The following is a 20697-nucleotide window of genomic DNA, read 5'->3' as shown; positions in this document are numbered from 1 at the left end:
TAATGACCAGCTATTCTGTATTATGTCAGTTGTACCAGAATGGTGGCATTACTCTTTGGATTGAAGCATGGGACAGATACTGGCAATACAAAGTACATTTTGCTTGGCAAATATTGCTGAAGAATAGCTGTGTCCTTCTTTGGGAAGCATCAGCAAGACTGAAGTTAGAACTTAGTAAGATTTCCCTTCAGTTTTATACTCTTCCAGTGGATTTTTTGTGATATAACTGTAGCTTGTACCAGGGAAATGCTTTGAAGAAACAGAATTTAATTTAGGAAGATGTCTTTTTTTAGGGAGACATCCCATGGAAGATGCAAAAGCACTCCTGGAAAGGCATAGTCTGCAGGTCTTCATGCCCTGGAAAGAAGAAACAGAGACCTAACTAAGCCCCTCAATTCCTTTCCTGCGAAGACCTGTGTTAGTAGCAGTGCAAGCCATTTATACTTCTCTGGAGTAAAGCAATGATGGGTTTGCACATGGAGTTCATTAAAAAGAAGTTTTCTTGCATTTTGGATTGAAAGGGAAAGATAGCTGCAAGCCAATTATACTGGTGACGCTTCAGAGCAGCTGCTTGCTGCACCAGAAGCACAGCCTGAGAGGTGAGGACCTCTGCAATCTGGAAGCAGCATCGCTCAGCTCCCTGCTGAAACCAAAGATGAGGACAAAAAATCTGCTTATGGGAATCTAATCTTGTGTTTCTACAGCTAGCTCTGTAACTGTCATGTTTTGATGATAATGACTTTAGATGGCAATCGGTACCTTGGTCAAAAAGGGACAAAAATGTTGAGAGGAGTCAGTTCTGATGAGAGCTGTGTGAAAGATGAGAAAGGCCTGGGTCGTTAGTGCTGACTGATGCTGGAGGAGAAGCATATAAATGATGCACTGAAGTAATACGTTAGGGCATGATATGAAGCCCCTCTCGACCTGAGAAATGTGTCACCAATCATATTTCTTCCAAAGGTCTTCTCTTTACCTAGCAAGGAGGGCTTGATGGGAATTTCTGTCAAGTATCCTCTTGCTTAATGTTGCTGGATGTTTTAATTTGCAGTCATTACCAAACTATAAGTGATAATGTTCGCCCTGTTAGAGGAAAAGAAAACTTGTTAGAGTCTTTTTGTTTGGGAGCACAGGTTGTTTTGATTTGTTTATTTTAGAGGAATAATTCTAAGATGTTTAGAGAAATACAGCACAAGGTCATGATGAATTTCAACACAATTATTTCATGATTTAAGACAGCAAAAGAGCCTAATGTGCAACCCATTTTACTTGGCTTTCTTGAATAAAAATGAACTGTTGAGAAGAACAAGCTGAAGTTTCTGATGGCTTCTGTAAATCATCCCAGCTGTCAATGGCACACAGCAACTTTCAGAGGAGAATATCAGTTGTTTTTTGTACTTGTTTAACTATTTTAAGTCCTGCAGGTTCTGAGTAGAAAATGTCCTGAAGTATTTGCAATACAGTTTCATGGCTATATCACTATCCATGCTGCCTTGCTATATGGATTTAAAACTAGAAGAAAGGGAATATTTATTCTGTTTTGGTGTGAATGTCTAGTTTGTCAGAGACAGGTGGGCTCTGCCCATCCAACACACTTGATGCAGTCAGTGGTGCATCTTCACTTCCCCAATGCACATGATCTCCATCCTTGGGAAACATTGCAGAAGGGTGACTGTGCCTGACCTCAGAAGTCACTCTGGAATTCAGGTAGTATGAAATATTTTTGAGATTTCTGTCCTAAAGACTAGCAGTCATTGTGTGCCTATCTTCTGGTTCACATGCAAAGTTCTCAACTTGATACACTGTTTGTTTTTAGCAGTTGACTGAGATAACTCCAAGCACCACGTTGCCAGGAGCAGGCATTGGTTGCCTTTCCTCACTGACAGGGACTTACCTGTTTTCTTGTGGCCTGTCATGTTTCATTCAGTGTTTTGGACATACTGAATACTTATGTATTAAAAGATAGCATCCAAAGATTGTAAATGCTTTGCTTCTCTTGGTATATTTGAACTAAAGATACTATTTGGCTGATAAATTTCATTTTATCTGACTGTTTCAACCTGTATTAGATTTTACTGCATTAAGGCCACTGGCTTTCATGGAGCTGGTGTTTTATTTTTGGTATGTTGCATAATCTGAGGAATTTAGTCTATTTAAAAATTGATACAGCATATAAAACTATCTTAAGCACATAATAACTTACAGTAGAAAATGAGGTGCAAGTTTGGTAGACAAGTTCTAAATTATTTACATCTTCCATAAAAAAGGAGTGCAGAAAAATCCTGTTGTAAGTTCTGCCTCTGAGCTTACCATTCTTCTGTTTTCATCCCATTTTGCTTCTCTTATACAATTATATCATTGGAACAATCAAATAGTAAATCTGGATGAGAGTAAGGTTTTATGTCTTCCATTATATTTTCCTTAATATTTTCATTTTCTGTCCTTTGAACGAAGTATCTTCTTTAAAGAGCTGTGTTGTAGATGGGGTAAGGAATCAGTAAAGACATTGGAGTTTAATCTGAGCAAGAGTCTATTTTCTTTCTGGTCCTTTCATCACTGTGGAGCTGAAAGAGGGAAGGTTGGGCTATGAATCATTGGAAACATGATTTTTATTTTTAACAGGAAAAAAAACCCCAAATTTGATCTTGTCTCAGTAGACATGTTTCTTCATTAGGCCTCCAGCTGTCCTCTGGCCTCAATTTAATTTAAGTCAAAAACAGTTTGAGAAACATATGTTGATTGCAATAATGACTGGTCAGAGTGTTTTTAACCTGATTTTGTGTGGGACTTTTTGCACTCAAGACTTTACTACAAATATAGCAAGGTCTGTGTATACCAGCTCATAGTATAGGAGTGTGCTGATGCCTTTTTTAGCTGCTAAAAACTTTCAGTGTAGTCTAAGATAAGTTTGAATCCTCCTTCAGTAACAAGTTCATGCGTATCTTCAATCTACTCTCTACTGCTAACGGTGCACAATTTCCAGATGAGTTTGAGGGAAAGATGTTTTATTTGGAGGGATTTGTTTAGAAAATTTTTTTTTCTGACCAAGTTGAATCAAACCTGCTGTGAATAGCAAGAAGTTTGATCTAGGAACTGGTTTGCTCTTTCATTTATAAAATGCTTGCTTTGAGAATGTTTCAGAATGCAGGTGTGAGGTGGAGAATAATGGATACATGTTGTTTAACATTGGTTTAATTTTTTTTCTTGATTGCATAAGTTATATGACTAATTTTTCCTTTTATTAACAGCAGTCTTTTTACTTTGACATAAAGTGTAGGTAATATCCAATCTGTGGTAAATCAGTGTAACAATGACATTATGTATGTATGTTATTATTTAACCATTGGTCTCCAGGGCATAGTTATGTCAGTCATATTTCATAGAGAGTTTCTGTAGACTGTTATAATCATTACAATCTGTTCAGTGGAAAACTCCTGCAAATCATAATTTTCTTGGTATATCAAGTGGTAACAGTGTTTTATGGGAAAATAGTCACAGGTTTCTAAATAGCACAATAATGAACACAATAAGGAAATGATGAATTAAGAAAATGCAACAAAATATTGAGCAAATGAACACTCTGTATAGAAGATATCAGTGCAAAGAGTTTTTCAAGTCATCTAGTGTGAGAGTCACCTGTGAATTTATGCCTGTAAATGCAAAAATGTTAATGTACATTGGTGTCTTTTGGAAGCCTGTCAAATGCACATTTTGTGCTGTCTTGAATTATTACTTGTGTATATATTAAGTAGGCATCAAATTGTGCTTAAATCAAAGATAAATGACTGCTGGTTTGGATGCCTTTTCCTGAGAACTGCCCAAAAAGTAGAAAGAAATTGGAAGTTGTATACAATCATGTTTCACCAATGTACAATGGCACAAAGTTTATGATATATAAATCTTCTTTTAAGTGATATCTATTCAGAATGAGCTCTCTAAATATTCCTTCTAGCAAAATTCTTTTGTAAATCAGATACAATTTATGCCAATATCATTGTGATGAACAACATTTATCTCAAATATTTTTCACCCACAATTTTATTCAAGGGCCCCAAACACCAAAAGATGATTAGTAATTGTTTGCCCCATTTCACATCATTATCTTAATATACCAAGGCATTCTAAGGTGATCATTGTTCCCAAGTTATTTTAAATGCAGCAAAAACTAGTGCTGACTTGTATTGGAGATAATCTTTTCTAGATCATGATACCATGATAGCATGTAGTATAACCTAGAATATGGGATGAGATTTTATGGTTTTTGTTTTTCTGTCTCTGGTGTTCTACTTAATAATTTTGTTGCTTTAATGAAATATTTACAGATTACTTTTCTTTCCTCCCCCCTCAATTTATTGATACTGTCCAAACAAATGTGAGAACTTTTAGCCACAATCATGTTTAGTAACTATCACAAAATTCTCATCCAACTTGTGGAAGTACAGTCAAACCACAATTAAGACAGAGGTAACCACCAGTTCTTGCTTAGCATGTGATAGTTGCAGCTTTAGAATAAATTGTGAGGAAAAAAAAAGGGTAAAACCTTACTCTTTAAGCCACTGGCAATTTTTTTGTTTTTGTTTATTAGATTTTCTTGTATTCAAATTATTTGTCTGGTAGTTTGACCACTACCTCTCAAAAGACTGTTTTCAGAAATTTCAGATAACACAACTGTGAATCTCTCCCTCCCAAAAGCATTTTATTCCCTGAGGTGCTCTGGCTGTAGTTACAGCAGGAATGTTGCTAATGAGCAAATCCATATTTATATGTATCTGAGTTACACTGTGCTTTTTAAAACAAATGCCTGAAGTATCAGGTGTGGAAGCAGCACTATGGGCTTTAAATTGTGAGTCATAACTGTGCAGATCGTGGGGATCTGAGAAGATTCCATGAAGTTGTTCATGTCAGATTTTAACCACAGTTATATAAAAGCGAGAAGAGCATTTGAAAAGTTTCAGAGAGAGAGATGCCCAGTATGAAACTCTTTGGGTGCTTCTTTCACAAGCCCCAGAAAGCATAAAGTGCAAACTGTAGAACAGATCCTGCCCGCAACGTCTGGCAGCTTAACTAGAATGGATATAAGCAGAGAAGATGTGTTGGGACATGGGCAGGAGAAAAAGGGAAAACCATGAGCAGAGAATGGAGTGGAATTGAGCAGCTGGAATTTAACACATCACTCTAGGAAATGCTGATTATGAAATATTAAGGAATTTCTTCTTTTACCTGGGGCTTAGTTGGGCAACCTGTTCCTGTGCCTTGCCACCCTCTTGGTAAAGAATTTCTTCCTCATATCTAATCTAAACCTTCCCTCTCTCAGTTTAAGGCCACTTCCCATTTTTCTATGTCAATGCCCTTGTCCAAAGTCCCTCTCCTGCTGTCTTGTAGTTCCTTTAGGTACTGGAGGAGGCTTTAAAGTCTTTAAGGTCTCCTTGGAGCCTTCTCTTCCAGGTTGAACATCCCCAGCTCTCCCATCCTATCTCCCTGGCAGAGGTTCTCCAGCCCTTAGACCATCTTTGTGTCTTGCTCTGGACTTACTCCAACAGGTCCATGTTCTTTTTATCTTGGAGGATCCTGCTCATTTCTTCCATCCAGATCAAGCTTTCCATTTCAGCTTCTCACCACACAGAGCTATTCATACAGGCCCTTTGCTGATTTTATCAATTATATACATTTTTCTTTTGTTTATCATAAAATAAAAGAGCTAATGAGAATCTTGTGTGTAGAAACAGAGCTGCCAACTTGAAATGTTGAAAAGCAGTGATTGTCAGTGACAAGTTTTAGTTACTTCTCTCAGAATAATTCCAAACATCACACTGACAGGACATTTCTGCTGATGCTCAGTCTAAATATTAATTTGCTGCCCTTAGTTCTTGTCAGACCTCCCTCTGATACTCTGTGTTACTCCTGGGTGTCTGTACCTTTTGAATACATGCACTGTCACTGTTTTCCATTCTCAGGACCTTATTCCTTTCTTGATCAGTATACTTGACCTTCTCATCTTGGGAGAAGATTCAAAAGATTCAGTATTTGCAAAACAGTGTTTTCAAAGCTGGTTCTGCAACATTTGTTGTCTGAGAGCCAGCAAATGTCCACACCCAAAACTCGTGTGCCTCCTTTTCCCCAAGGAACGAATGGGACATAGAGGAGCAAGGAAATTGATTAAAGGCTATAAAAACAGATAGGAAGTACCCTCATCTTTTAAATTTAATTTTAGAATAATATACAGTACTACACACTTCTTTGGTGTATCCTAATTCCAAATTCAAAGATAAAAATTTGAATACTGATGACCAAGCATGTATCCTTGAATACATACCTTTCTTTTTCATGATCAAACAGTGCCTCCACATGCCATTCTATGTTCCATACTTACAAAAACGTTATAAAGATGACTATCTTTGGATGTCTGGAGTTGAGTGAGTCAATAAATTGTTTATTTTCTCAGTGGGAGTTCACTCAGGACATTGAGGAGCTATTTCCTCCTAATTAGATCCCTAGAGTCCTCTTATAAAAAAACACCTTAGGCTTCAAGGAGTCTGTTTGGGGTCATTATTTTCTTGATAAATGTACTCCCCACCACTCTGGATTTCCCAGAAGGGAGACTGCAGGGTAGAGGAATGTTGTGTTGCACGATATAGTCCATGATTGGTTCAAATTACTCAATTTACCCAGTATTTTCAAAAAAACCGGTTCTAAGTCATCAGTCAGCCACATTCTACCTCCAGTGCTGATGCCAGACAGTCATTTTCCCTCAGAGCATCATTGAACATGAGCTCTCCTCAGCTTGTTTCTCACTTTGATGAACTAGATGGCTGCAGGGACTGTGCTGAGATTTAAGACATTTCATTTGAGGTGTTACTAGTTGTTTCCACTGCAGATAGCTCTGTGGGAAGGGAGTGGACAACACTGATTTTACTCTTACTAGGCAGAGATTATTGACCTGTAACATTTACCATCATTTTTTATCAAACCACTCTGAGATGTCATCTTGCCAGATAGGTGTGCTAATGCAAAGTGCTTTATCTTGTCTAATCTTTGAAATGGAGCCTACAATGAAACCTAAGACAATGCTGAAAGAGGTTGTCAGTTATTTAGCACGTGCTGAAGAAACAAGAACTATTGTTTTGGTCTTTAGATCAACAAATACTTGCTTCAAAAAAAAGTATATCCTTCATTTTAGACTCAAATTTTAGCTCCATCTGGTGTAAATGTGTTCATTTTCACCTGTCACATACCCTTTCATGCTCAGTATCTTGTGATTACGACACTGTGATCACTCTTTGATAGTTGCTCACCTCTGTGATCCAGCATTGCCAAGCTCAACTTTGTGTTTTCATTTACTCTCAGTGTCGAACTGACTCTAACAGATTTTAAGGCTGTTTGAAACAATGGGCTTATTTTCCCACAGCCTAAGTCCTCCTTAAATACAGCGTTTCGTTTTGGTCTTACCAGACTCCAAGACAGTTGGGTAGCTCAGGCACTGCAAGTGGAACGGCAGATGTGAAACACGGGACTGTAGCAGGTGCATTCTTGTGCTCCTACAGATATTGTGTGATGCACATCTGTGCCAGGGTCACTGGAAATATGTACAGAACATATTTGTGCAGGCTGGGAGGTGCTGTGAGGCCATGACTGCTCAGCAGCAGCACCCACCACAGGTGACTGTGGAAGGAGGTAAATACTGTCTTGAGATAATTCCCCCTTTAACAGAAGCTGCTGCAACATTTCCTTTGCAAACAAATTCCTCTTAGCCTCTCTAGTTGATGTCACCTCTTGAAGGCAATATTCTCAGTATCAGGGAAATACTTTTGTTTTATTTTGGTGAAACTTTATTTGGTTGAAGCCTGAAAAAAGCCCTGAAGGTAGAAGTAAACCTTTTAATCGTTAGGCAAGGAAACTTTTTTTAACCCACTGATTATGAAAATATCATACAGACATGTCTTTTAGGTTTGCAATGTGAGTTTTCAAGCCTTTCTTGCAGTCTCTGAATTTCACGTGTACAACACGAGCCCAGCATCACTATAGACACTGACAACAGTTGCGAACAAAGAAAACGAAAAGCTGAGAAAAACAGATGCCTTGCAATTTGTGCACGTTATTTAGTATTGAACTGATCCATAACATAACATTACGTGCTTTATTATGTTCACCCACCTTAGAAACAAGCTGAAGCTGCAGCAGTGGCCAGCTCGGGCTTGTGGGGATTGCAGCCACACTGCCTGCACCCTCTACTGGGGGATGGATGAAGTTTTTCTCAGCTATTGGAATAAATTTCTCAGCCTGGAATAATAACATTTGCCAGCAAAAATTTTAAAGCATCACTATTAAAAGAAATAGGAAATTTGTGTGTCCTATTTGTCTGGAATGGAAAAGAAAGTGAAAGGTCTGAGAAATAGAAAACTAATGGATTCTTTCATCTTTCATAAGAAACTATTTGTTGAGAACCACTGTGCTCAATTTCTACGGCAAGGGAATGCCAAAGTTTGCCACACAAGAGGAGATTAAGCTGTACTGTGCTTATTGTGAATGCTAGAGACATTGTTTGTTAAGTTCTGCAAATACCAGATGTGGGAAAAGAAGGTAATATTCTACAACCAAGACCTTCTAGAAGTTTGAAAATTAAAATTTGATGTCATGTCTTTCTGGGTGTGGGATTCACTTTAGCCACAGATAGGTATTATGAAGTATTTGTATAGATTTAACTTTCAGATAGGTCTAACTGATCTTGTATAAAAAACAACTGTAATTTTAAAGTCCATGTAGAGTGCACACTGTGACATGACCATAGTGTACAGAGGATCATATATTCTCCTGGGTTAGGGCATCAATTAAATAATAGGCTTCTAGGATGCTGCAGTTTCTCTATTGCCATTTTTTTCCTCATTTTACTTTTTCTCCTTGTCTGCCTATACAGATACCAGCTAAGGCTTCCTGAGGTTGTGTTGTTGTTCCTGTCACAGTAGACAGAGGTATCTGCAGATATTTTGCATAGAGATGAGGTGCTGTTTTTGTCTCCAGTTTTCCAGGATGCCTTGCCATGCAGCTACTGTAGATCTGGTACTATCACGTGTCTGTGTGCAGCCAGAGGCACAGAGGCACATAACCTAACATGCATCCCTTCCACAGCTGGAATGAAGAATTTTGTTGTTACTACTCTGCTATTAAATCATTACAACAACTAGATTTTACAGGAATAATATTATTGAGCTATAAATAACAGCTTGGTTATACTACAGGGAGACTTTCAGATATCACAAGTCATTTGATTGGCCTTCAGTTTCCTTTCTTAAAAGTAATTGTATTTTCAGAAGGAATAATCCCCCTCTCATCATTTGTTAAAATGATGTTTCTCTGGGTCCCTCAATTAAGGAGCTCTTCAGGTGTCTCTGCTTTGGAAATTCTTGGCAATTTCTGTACTCTCTGCTTTGCCTGTATGTTCTTGCCTGTACATATCAATTTTGTGTCATTTATCATTGTGCAGTGAATCAGATTTCCAGACATGACAAGCTTTAAGACTTGCTAAGATAAGCAAGCAAATGTGTTACTGTTTGTACAATAGTATTTTCATATTGATATTATCTCCTGGATTTCCCATCACTATTGAGACTGATTAATGCCTGCAAAAAACAGGAACATGTTTTTTATGAAGAGTTTTTCTGTCCGTTCATTATTTCCTATTACTTATTACAGCAGAATTCCACAAACACATTACATCAGCTGCCCCACAAACCCAGTTTGTGCCCCACAAGTCCCTCTGTGCCTGGCCTCTTTCAGAGGTCTATTAATGCCCTGTGGCTACACAGACCCACAGCTGCACCTGCGAGAGACCGCACGGGTCGGTGCCAAACAGCTGGGGCTGGCAGAGGCGGCAGCGCTGGGCTGCTTTAGCACTGCCTCTTGACCCCCCTCTCCTCCCCAGCCTGGGAATCCCTGGATGCCTTCCTCCTTCTCCTTGGTATGGGAAGATTGTCCCTGCCCTGGTGACAGAAAAATCCGAATGGATTAGATAGAGCTATAGACAGGAAAGATAAAATAGTTTCCTTGAGGTCTCCACCTGGCCACTGGCAAAGCCAGACCAGGGCTGTGCCCTGACCCCGGTCCAGTACCCAAACCCCAGCCTGCTCCAGCCTCTTTCAAATGCAGCTCACATAAACCAGGTTGGAAGTGATTTACTGCTTTGTAAGAGTGTTTTCAAATTGCATCTTTTTCAGTTGTCAAGAATTAACTGGGACTGACTTTTAATTAATGGATCATGTTATTTGGTGCATCTGAGAAGAAAATTTAAGAAATATCTTTGGCTCTTTTGGCCTGTATCCATAATGACAGCCAGGCTAATTATATTGGTCACCAAGTTATCAGAGCAATTGTAACTGGAGGGAAACAGACGCCAGGAGAAGCTGGTAGTAAAATCATGATGTATTTCACAATCATCTTATTACTGACTGCTTTAAATGAGGACCTAAAATGTTCTGTCAGTGCTGAGAGAATGTCAAGGTTCTAGCAAGTCTTAATTCACAGAAGTTCAAGCTTTCCTTGCTTATGGAAACTGACTGGTGAAAAAAGAAATAGTATTCCTCAGTAAAAGCAGGTGGAAAACAATTTACTGTTTTTACTTGCAAATGTTAACAATCCAGGCTACCTGTTCATTTTTCTGCTGAGGTTAGATATTAGAAAACAAAACTCTCTGATGAGGTTCCTCTAATCTAACTTCCATTTCATCACATCGGAGATGAAGTTGGCCCATCGTTCTCTGTCACTTGCTTACTGGATCTGAAAGAATATAACTGCATGTAATAGTGACTCAGAGCACCAGCTCCCACTGGGAATGTCCCTGTGTGCTTTCAGACTCGGTACGTCACAAGTAGTATACAGTATGTACTCCTCTCAACTCTAGGTTTAAACTAATTTAATTAAAAGCCCTAGAGATAGGTTGGCTGTCACACAGTATGAAAAGAATATTCTTTCCATAATTTGAAAACCAAACTCTGGCCCCTTAGTTTCCTGTATTGGGCCACTGCAAACCAAGGTACTGCTGGATTATGACTTCAAATAATAACTGAAATTTTGGGAAGGAACAAAGTCATAAAACTCCTCTGGACTAAATGTATTCCCAGCCACATAAACAAGGAAATGGATTTTATAATTAATTCAGAGTTCCCTGGCAAGCACAGTGTTGTAATGTGTTGTAATCTACTGATTAAGTTCCAGTAAGAACACTGGCAATGGCTTTTTTTATCAATATCAGTCTTTTAACAGCACCCAAAAGAACCTGAATCTCAGAATAACGATGGGTGGGTTGTGCTCATCTGAGGATCCAGTCAATACAGGGCAACACTTTGAGAGGGGTGAGGCTGTAGGAACAGGGTTTGTGTCTTCCTTGCGTCCTGTTTGCTGCCTCATCCCATGTCCTCAAGCATTGTGTTTTGGAAACATGATACTTTATAGGAAATTGCTTTTGAGAAGTTCATGCTGAATGGGTGTTTGAAACCTTCCAGCAAAGCTTTTAATCCACTGGGATTCTATTTCACAGAATGCTTTGCCATCCATCAGGCCACTGGTCATGGCTGTTAATTAAATGAAAATGCAAAATAAATCTACAGTGCGGAGACACAACATAGCCAATTAAATATTTCAGCATAAGGTGCTAATGATAAAAAGTGGATGCCACCAAGGACAACCCATATGATGCCAGAATACAAATCCTACCAGATGACAAAATGTTATGACTCCCATTAGAGGTAGGGAGGAAACAAAACAGTGACTCTGACCACTGAAGTGCAGCAGAGGTGGTGGTGAGACCATTCAGGATGTAATTATGTGTTTGGGAACTTCTGTGGGCAAGAATGAAGCCAAGTTAAAAGTGGAACTTATAGACTACATGCTTTTCATTTTCTTGATCTTGATGTGTGAAAGTCTGATAATTCCTGAGTGAGTTCTTTGCCATACAAGCAAAGCATCATATTTTTTAAAATGTGGTTGTTTTAGTATAAAAGAACGATACTAAAGAAAGCAAATAATAACTGTGTTTGAAGTGACCGAGGGATTGTTGGCCCTGCATCTTTGTGAAGAGGTTTCATGGCTATGCTGTGAAAAGGGATGACCTCTCTAAGTGGCTCTTCTTGGCAAGGTTAAACCAAATGAATGGCAATAACTCAGCAGTTACAGCTAACTACAGCAGCTCATAGACAGGCATTATAATTTCATTAAAGATCTGGCAATCAGGGGCAATATAAAGAATATAAATACACTGAGATGAGTAATCTTAAGTTCCATGAAATCAAAGAAAATATTTAACAAAGTTATTTCAAGAAACAATTTAATGAGCTATCTTGAGACAAATGAATTAATGAATATTTAAAATCTTGTATATGTAAACAGTTGCACCTTTTCTACCTATTAGAAAGGTTAATCTTTTTTCTTGAGAAATGCAGTTTGATAAAATTTATACTTGAAAGAAAAACGTGACAATCTTAAGTAACATATTTCAATAGCTCATGAAACTTGTGTCACGTCAAAAATCTTTCTTACCATTAATGTTTCAGGTGCATACTTTATATGCCTTAATATGCATTTTAGCTTGGATTTCTAGTTGGGAGATTCTTTCTGCTTTTTAGTTTTTGATTGTATGTTTTTCTCTTTTTAGAAGTTAGGTGTTTACATGGGAGTTGTATGAAGGGCTTCATATTCTTAGAACAGAGGAAATGGAGCAGAGTTGAATTTTAGAATAGTGTAGAATGCTGGCCTGTGAAATTTCCATAGATTTTCAGTCCATGGAAACTTATTTCTCTCTCCATTCTTCTCATAAATGCAGATAATGCAACTCTACTAAGACTCAGCCGAACTAAGTATTAAATAATGCCATCCTTTTTAGCCAGTTTTGCATTCCTTAGATTATAATGGAAGTGTAATTTCTTGACATGCAGCATGTTAAAATATATTTAACAAAGTTCTAGTCTATTACAGGCCCTTCTCCCCTTCTTTCAAATAAGTCCAAATGCTCTTTATACATATGTATGTATATATATCATAGAATCATAAAATGGAGAATGGTTTGGATTGGAAAGGCCCTTAAAGATCATCTAGTTCCAACCTCAGATAGATATATATATATATATATATATATATGTACGCATAAGTAAATGTGTGTATAGGCCACTTAGGTCTTTAAAGCAAGGCCATACTGGATGTAGACTGAATCTGAGTTAAACTGCACTGCTAATACAGTAGTGTCAGGCCTTAGGCAGCATTATTGCCACACTTATGTTCAGGCTCAGTTATTACTATCCCATCTCAGTGCAGAGAGTCTAGTCCGGTACTGTACTTTGTTTTTCCAACCCTATATCCCTTCCTAGACCTGCACAACTTTCTGCAGCTGAAGACAAATCTTGTTACCTTTCACAAACCAGTATTTCTTTTCCCCCAGCAATATTTTGGATGAGAGGAGAGCTGTTGTGATATTGAGGTTCCTAGAGGGAAGAAGGAAGGATAAATGTTTGAAACATGGAGGAGGGAAGCAGAGGGAAAGACAGTGGAAAAGTTGTTGCAAGGGGCCCCAGCCTTGGGGACAGACCAGAGTAAAAGTGATGCTGTAAATGAATTTATATACGTCACTGCTGAGAGAAAGAGTTAAAGAGAAACTTAATGTGCTCAAACCACAACTTTGTGCTATTTCCGCACAAGTGAAGATGAGTTAGGTAGAAGCTTGATGGTCAAAGGTGGGATTGTAGCAAAGTGGATGGAAATTATCAGCACCTGCCACCCACAAAACATGCGGTAAAGGAATAAATGACTGGATTTCCCCCTATAGTTAGTAGGGGACAATATACTTAAATGATATTCAGAGCACTCAATAAGATGTTCACATGGTGGCTCAGGGAACCTGGAGAAGGCAGATACATCCTCCTTGAAGGAGTGGAAAGAAAACTGCACACATGGACTTCAACAGCTCATTGAGTGACAGTGAGGGTGCAGTTATTTTATATCACCATTATTTCATACTTTTCAGTGCAAAAACCCAACTCAGCCAAAGCTACTCCAGAGTTTTGTTAGGATGAAAAATGGCAGAATATTCACCTGGTACTGCCTCTTTGCTGATAGTTTCGAGGCTGTTGGTTGATCTGTGGCTGGTGGCAACTGATTGATATTCATATGCACATTTGCTTTCTAGTTTTGAAACCTTTTTTTTTTTTACTTAGTGTTCCCTTGAGACTAACATAACAACATGCATAGGATTGCTCTGTCAGCAGAGTATGTTCTGCCTTTTCCTCCCATACCTGAGAGTTGTACACTTTTGGTGGCATTGGGAGAGTTAAATTTCAGAGCACTGAAGGATGCTGGACTCGATAAATAATCACGAATTGTAATAATTATTGATACTTACCAGGTGAAGAATGTGCCCAGAAGATGATTATTCCAGTAGATGTGAATGTCAAAGGATAAACTGCTGCTGTGTCCTTCACTCCTGCCATGGACATTTAGAGGTAGATCTTCAGTGGGACTCAGAGACACAAATAGCCCAGTGTGGCTGGGACTGACCTTTGTTCTGCTGGGATGTGCTCTCAGGTGAGGGTGTAAAAGCTTATCAAATTACTGGATATCTCCAGACCTTGCCTGGGGCTATATGCTTGGAAACATGAGCGGGTGTGCTGTGCTTGATTAGTGTCAATATTTTAAACTGAGGTGGATGTTAACAGAGCAAAATACAGATTTTAAACACAATGTGAATGGAAGTCTCTCCTAAAATAACAGGAGATGTTAATGAGCTCTCTACAAGAGGCTTTTTTTAGTGTGTGATTGTGGCTGTTCTTAAAAATGAATAGACCTTTCAATATTCAAAGGACTATTCTCCTTTCCCTTCTGATCTGGCCTTCCTTTCTCTCCACATTCCCTTAGTTGCTAACTTTCATTCTCTGCTGCGATCCTAGAAAGCATGAAGGCTGGGTTGGAGAATACTTTTGGCCTTAATTAAAAAAAGAAAGTTGTGAAAAATAAGTAAAATATTTCAAGAAACAAGGGAAAACAAAGAGTCATATCTTATTGCAGATAGTGACAGTCTAAGCCAGATCATGGTTTCTTACTAAATTATACCCATGTGACATATTTGAGCATAATTTGCATCTACCTATATAAACTATATACACAAAAGTTATATAATTCAGGTATCATTTAGCAAGAGGCAGCAGCCTACCCGCAGGCAGGTGCGTGCAGCATCTCCATCCCTTTACATCCCAAAAGCATTTGGCATCACTTTACATGCCTGCGTACACGGGGGTGCGTGTTCTTCGTGCTTCCCGCAGCCACCGGAGGGGCACCCCCGCCCTGCTGTGGGGCCGTGCCTCTGCGGGAGGGTCCCCGCAGGCAGGTCCGCCCGGGGCGGTGCGGGGCGGTGCGGGGCCGGGGCTGCCCGCGCTGTTCGCCGCGCCGCCGCTGGGGGTATCTTTGTACCATTTTTCATCCAGCAGCAATTTGGAGTGGAAACGTGTAATAGGGGAAAAAGCAGGGATCTCGGCGGTTTGAGCGAGCCGTGCATCCAGGAGCCAAAAAAGATTAACACCCCCCTCCGCGACCCCTCCGCACCTCCCCGCGCCCCTCGGGGCACCGCCGCGGCTCCGCGAGCACCCGCTGGACACCGAGCGAAAGGGATTCGTCTGGAGGGCAATTTCGGATCGGGGGAGATCTATTGGATTAGTGGGATTATCTGCCTGCAGACGGAGAGAAGTAGCGTTTGATCATTTCCATTGCCTGCCTGATGGTCGGATTTACATGGAGGTGGCTCGGCACGGATGAGGTTGGATTCCGGATGGGGATTTCCAGCCCCCCCTCCCCGCGCCCCGATCCCAGGAAAGGGGAGAAAAATATATAAAAATCGGTATAATTGGGAAGTGTCCGGGGCACTATTGGAAGCCCTCCCGCTCCCAGTGGCTGGGAGAGCCGGAGGAGGCGAATCCAGCGGATTACAGCTTCAACTGCGATTGCGGGAAAGCGGCCGTGAACTGGTAAATACTTTGATGATCCCGGCGTGCGGGGCGAGCCCGCGCCGGGATGGAGAGGAAGGAGGGGGCGAACGGGCTGGGATGCAGAAGGGCGGCCGGGATGGACTCGGGGCCCCGGGCAGGGCAGGGTGGCTGCGGGGCTGAGCCCGAGGGGCGCTTTGCAGGGCCGGCTTGGGAGCCGTGTGTGTCCGTGTGTGCGTGTCCGCGGGCAGGGCGATGCGTCCGGGTGCGGGGCTGCGCGGCTGCGGCGATCCCGAGCGGAGCCTCCTCGGGGGGATGCGCGGCGGCAGGAACCGCTGCGGGGGTTGTTTGCAGGGGGATTTGCGCACACACACCCCGCACCCACCGCCGCCGCCCGAGCGAACTTTTCCTCCCCCGCCGCCCCGGGGCCGCGGGCCGGGCGCGGAGCTCCGCGGGCGCCCCGCAGCCCCCGGTGCCTCCCGCAGCGCCGTGTCCCTGTCTGGACTGCCGGGCCTGACGGGGGATTTCTTTTTTTATTTCTTCAGACATCTTTCTCGCTTGGGTGCTGAGTGCTGGCTCTTCTGCTCCCCTCCTCCTCCTGCGCCCCCCCATCCTCCCTTCCTGACGATCGCACTAGAGCATCATCTTTAGTTGCTAAAGGAAAATCAATTTTCAACAGGTTTAATTAAAATTAATCAGTCAAATTACTTAATATTAATTGACTTATAATTAAAGCCAGAAAGTTACTTTGGAATCAGGAGAAAGGATGTTATCTGGATTCATTCTAAGGATGCATATGGTTTCAGAGCAATTACATTCCAATAATTGTTTAAATAAAACAAACCAGAGCTCGATTAAAGTGTTGTGTTCTTGCTGCTCCAGGTGACACAATCTGAACTGGCTATTTCCTTCTGTAAATTTGCTGACCTTTTGAAGGAATATAATTTTAGTTTGACACTGGGTTTTATTTCTGGAAGGCCAGTTTGTTTTAGCTCTAACAACTATGGCATAAAAAATATTCACTAGTATAAAATGGAAATATGTCTTATAGAAGCTATAAATATAAGAGTGAATGTTTTTAGCACGTTTAGATGTTCTGTGAATTTGAAATGAAGCAGATTTTTTTTCTCCATCATAAGTGTAGGAAATTGTCTTAGGAAATATTTTTTCCCCAACATTGCCATCCACTGTGGCAATATTTGCATCTATCCAGTGCCTTAGTGGGACCAGACAGCACTGGTAAATTCAGAGAGATAAATCACATCTGAACCCATGTATTTACGGCATTGCTCACAATAAGCTTTTCGTGCACCCTTAAGACCAAGGTTGTTTTTTGTGTTTGTTTTTTACAGTAGTAGCATTTTTGGTGCATCTACAGACTATTATTATTGCTGAAAGAGCAACACTGTGAGCTTTGGGACATCTCCTACTTTTTTTCTGGGCTAGCTTCTTTGAGGCAAAGGATACTTATGAAATTGCATGTACTTTATTACTGGCACTTGACAAGTGAAAGACCCATGTATGGTATAAATGAGCCTTTAAAAACAGAGCCCATTATTCGGGTTCCTGATTTTCAAAAATACTGATTCCCATTGACTGCACTGAGACCTGTGTGGGCTCAACAGCTGTAACACGCAGCCCACTTTTGCATCTTTGAAATCAGATTTGCAGATTGGGAGCCAAAAGCTAAGTAGCCATGTTTGGAAATACTGGTTAGGTGGGTTTATTTCTTTTTTTCTCTCCCCTGCCCCCCTTCCTCCTCCCCCCTTTTATTTGGGTGCAGGATGCAGGGTTAAAGAAGACTGCTTCTTAGTTACTTTTGATAAATGACACAGTTTTTCTTAGACTACAGCTACAGATTGCAGTGATGTTGCACAAGCAGTTTTGCAGTAAATGATTAGAAGAACCTTAGCTACATACAGAGAGACCCCATTTATTCTGTACATTTCATGTGAATCATATGCAGGCTGTGGGAAGAAAAATGAGGCTGAGGATAATCATACTAAGTGTGCTGGGAAGCAGGATTTGGCTGAACACCTCTGTTTTGTGATTAACTGGAGTAGCAATGAAAGCCATGAGAGAGTGCTCAGGCTGTTTAAGGCAGTAAGTTGTGTAGAAGCGAGGAGAAGGGCTGTAGTCCTGACACTGCCTTGGTTGTCTTACCCCTATTCCTACAGTAGGGTAAGGAGATAATATCCTGGCTGTTGATACTTAACCATCCTTAGCAGAGTGGGTTTGCTCTGGATTATTTGGCTGGAGGTGGAGCAGTCTGCTGAGGAGGGTTATTTAAAGACTGGGACAGGGCTGTAGGCAGATACATTGATTTGCAAGTGAATGGAGGATTTGAACATGGTAATGGTGGTGGGTTTATTTTTTATCAGTTTGCATATTTAATATCCACTGGCATACACACAAGCGTAAACCACTCTAATTGTTCAAATGGAGTCTGGGGAAAAGAGAAGAAAGCAGAGGCTTAGATGTGGTCTCAGTTCGTAATGGATTGGCTTGCCTTTCTTTATTAAAAGCAAATATACAATCCTTTATAATAGAGATGTAAAGCTGTATTACAGATCCTTGGCTAGTTCTGAATTATTTGTTTGATGTCATATTTATTATGGTTTTTTAATCACATGAAAAAGAAACTATTTAAATATTAAATAAGTGAAAAAAGAAGGGCAAAAAGAGACAGACGTTCATTGAAAGCAAATAGTGAAAAGACAGCATTTTGCCAGAGATTCAGTAGAAACCTTTGTGGATTTCTTTTAATAAAAGATAGACAGTTATCAATCTGATCCAGTAAATAATTTAATTTTTGATTAGTCCCAGATATCCATGCATGGTAAGTATAAATGTAATGATAAAAAGTAGGTCCTGACTGATGAATAAAGGCTGTTCTGAATCATATTTCTGTTACTGTAGCCCTGTTTCTGAGCTCTGCATTAGGAAGAAATGTAGAGTACTCAGAGGGGGATGCCTGCCCTGCTACCCAGTTGTTGCACAAGAGTTTGTATGGGAGGGAGGAACGGAGGGAGGGGATTAGGGGATGCCAAAGAAAGAAGATGATAGGAAAACTTTATCATGTATTGCATATTGAGAACACAGCCTGTAGTTTTAATAGAAATGATGACATTGCAACTATTGAATTATCACAATTACAAGGTGAAATTGCATTGACTTCTTGGTGACACAGCTCCACATTTCCACCTGCCTCTGAAACCCCCACCTGGTTTCCAACAGGCTTTGTTTTTGTAACTGTCAATGGCTAGTTGGTTACTTAGTACCATGCTCAAGTTTCCTTGTGCCCCCACTCTGTCTTGCCACTTTTCAATAGAAAACAAAAGATGGTGTGAAGGACCACCAACTGTGTGAAACCAGGGGACACAATGTCTCTACTGTAAATATCCTCATGGTTATCAAGCCATGTAAAGGTCTGGGCTGCAAATAAAAGATGAGGCCATTAAAAGAAAAGCAATTGGAGTTCTCTTTGCCCCATTTGTTGAATTCTTCTGTTTTGTCCTCATAATATTTTCTGCATAATCAGTTTTAGTGCTGTCTTTGGGTAGCCTGTTACCTTCTGTTGATGCTTGGTTAGGTCTTTTGCACCATATCAAGGGAGAATGTAATGCTTGGAAATTAGCAACATGTGACTGTAAAATCATAAAAGTTGTTAAGGACACTTTATAAATATTGTACTTCAAATTACTCATATTCCTTTAACGAAGCAAAGAAGTTAAATAGCAATTGAAAATTATGTTTTCTGATTCTCCTTAATAACATCCTGCCTAAAGATGCTATTAATCCACTTGTTGAACTGGTTCTGGGAATTTAATGAGGCAAATACATTTATGTTGTATTTCTTACATTTTATTTAATTTCATTTTGTCACAAGCTTTTAAGTTCAATGTCTGAACTGAAACCCATTCTTTAACTTCTGCCTTCCCAATCCCGTCCCCCAGTTTCCAAAAAAGTACTTGAAAGCAGTAAAGTGTTATGTAGGCACATAGTGTTAGAAATATTCATGAGGAGAAGATGACAATTTACTTGGGAGAAACCTCAGAGAGAGACTGAGTATTTTGACATCCTCAAACCTGTGTAAAATAGGCATTGGGGGGATGAGGCTTTTGTTTCTTGAACTGGTTTCCCAATGAGAGGTTATTTTTGTGGAGAATTGGGATGCTGATATAGTCACCATGAGACCCCACTGCTGGGTTAGGAAACCCTCTGGCCTCTGGAGTTGTGATCAGGGTGACCAGGACATGATCATAGGGAGACCTGAGACTGGTTGCTATAACAAATAAGTCTCTTTCTCACAGATAGTCATAGAAAATGAAAAGAGGACAAGGAGCTGAATAATGGGAGCTACACATGAAGTCAGATGGAAAGAGTAAATCTTTGTAGACATTTAATGGTGTTATATTCTAAGCTTTTGGGAAATTTTATTTGAAATTTTTTTTGCAACAGTAAATATAGTCTCTGCTATATCCTATTTCTATTTCATGTGAGAGAAAAATTCCCCATCTATGGCACAACACTTTACTGCTACCATTACTGCAGACTTTATAGATCAGAGATGTGTCAGCATGTTAGCTTTAGCTGTAATGCTTTTTTTGTGTGAAACCTTATGGGCCTTGCAGCCACTTTCTCACACTGACACTCATAAAACGTTCAAGTTCTCATATTTATTATTTAATTTGATTCCTATATAAAGCAACAGAGCTCTTTGGTACATGAATATGAAGCCAAAAATGAC

At 40.1% G+C, this 20697-nt stretch overlaps 1 protein-coding gene across 7 annotated transcripts in view; it reads left to right on the top strand.

The window, feature by feature from the left end:
• NLGN1 (neuroligin 1) overlaps nt 1-20697 on the top strand; it is a 391414-nt gene that overhangs the window by 53394 nt on the left and 317323 nt on the right. For 4 of the 7 annotated variants that reach the window (XM_071566520.1, XM_071566518.1, XM_071566515.1 and 1 more), the window contains exon 1: nt 14397-14556. The exons of 1 other annotated variant lie outside the window; for it this stretch is intronic. The gene's annotated coding sequence lies outside the window, so the exon portion shown is untranslated. Of the gene's footprint in view, nt 1-14396; nt 14557-20697 lie in introns of those variants that run through there. 2 more of the 7 variants (XM_071566519.1, XM_071566516.1) reach the window with 1 other exon arrangement.

The sequence above is a fragment of the Pithys albifrons genome, chromosome 11 (assembly GCF_047495875.1).
Source record: "Pithys albifrons albifrons isolate INPA30051 chromosome 11, PitAlb_v1, whole genome shotgun sequence".
In the NCBI taxonomy this organism is placed as follows: domain Eukaryota; kingdom Metazoa; phylum Chordata; class Aves; order Passeriformes; family Thamnophilidae; genus Pithys; species Pithys albifrons.
The sequence above is the reverse complement of the archived record's forward strand: the minus strand, read 5'-3'. Positions and strand labels throughout refer to the sequence as shown.